Genomic DNA, 1,667 nt, shown 5'->3' with positions numbered 1-1,667 from the left:
ATCCATAAAAAATACAAATCTTTTTAAAAATTTATTTTTATTAAAAAAATATCAATAAAAATTATTTTTTCTATTCTTTTAAATATGTTTATTTTTAAAATAATATTAAACATATTTTTTTAATAATAAATTAAAATAATACAATATATATGATCATTATTAGTTAAAATAAAATATAAAAAGAATATTTATTTATTTCTTTATTTTTGCGGAGACGCGAATATGCAGATACCTACACAAAATTCGCAATCCGATTCTATTAGTGTGCGAATCGGATCTATATCCATAATTTTCGAATTAAATTCAAATAAATACTGCAGATATACGGATAAGATCCAATCCATAAATACTCCTACTTTTTTATTTTAATGTATTATATGTAAAATGATTTTGCGGTGTATCCAATCACATCATAATATATTAACAAAATCAAATATTTTTTATATTAACTGTATAAATAATTATTTAAAAAAATAATTATAATTAATTAATTATATAAAATATAATTCTTCAAACTATGTGGTGGCACCACTTTTTCCCGTGCTGCTGACTAGAGGTCTGAGGGTGCTAATTGGAAAGCACTCTCTTCGTACAAAATACTATGGCAAAATATGACCAAATAATGAAGACGTCGACTATACAACGCTTTTCACATTGGAGGCGTTGAACAACTGAGAGCCTTCAATGGCAAAATGAGACATGCAAAAGTGTCTCTCCCGCAAGGTTTTAAAAATTGAACTGATCATTAAACTGTTATAATTATTGATTTAATTATGATTTAATTAAAATAATTGATGAAGAGAAATAAAAATATAAATTAGAAAGATAAGCAGTGAAAATTTAAAACTAAATAAAAAAACTAAAAAATTATGTATATAATAACAATAATAATATTTTTTGTTTAAATTATATTATTTTGTTAATTTTGTTTTCTGTAGAAGAGAAATATAGAAAAAATAGAGAATAAGAGAAAAAAGAGAGAAAGATAAATATGAAGAATGAAAGTGAGAGTGACAGTTTGTTAATTATTTTCTCTTAATTTTAATAAGAGAGTGTCATGTGACACATTTGATTATTAAATTAGATAGTAATATATGATATATAATATAGGTATATTTCAATTTTAATTTTAATGCAATTAAAGAATGGCATGTTGCACATTTTGATTGTCAAATTAGTAATTAGTCATCGATAATCATTTATTGAATGAATGAGAGAAATAGAGAAAGGAAGAGGGAAGATGGGAGAACTTTTTAATTTTAGAGGGAAAGATTTGATTTCAATGAAATGAGGGAGTGACATGTGACATATTTTGGTTGTAAAATTAGTAACGAAGAGGGAAGAATTCTTTAATTTTGGAGGAAAATATTTAATTTTAATTACAATGACAGAGTGACATATGGTACATTTTGGTTGTAAAATTAGTAAGGAGGAGAGGATAATTTCTTAATTTTAAAGAAAAAAATTTAATTCAAATTGCAATGAAAGAATAACATGTGATAAATTTTAGTAAAAATATATAATAGATATATCACATGTTATAGAAGCATAAAGAATAAGTATCACACAAAAAATATTTTAAAGATAGATACAACTTAGGATAAAAATAACAAATAAATAAATACATATTAACAAAAAAAAATTGTGAATAAAAAAAATCTTGTTTA

The sequence above is a fragment of the Arachis ipaensis genome, chromosome B03 (assembly GCF_000816755.2).
Source record: "Arachis ipaensis cultivar K30076 chromosome B03, Araip1.1, whole genome shotgun sequence".
Taxonomy (NCBI): domain Eukaryota; kingdom Viridiplantae; phylum Streptophyta; class Magnoliopsida; order Fabales; family Fabaceae; genus Arachis; species Arachis ipaensis.
This window is presented reverse-complemented; position numbering follows the sequence as displayed.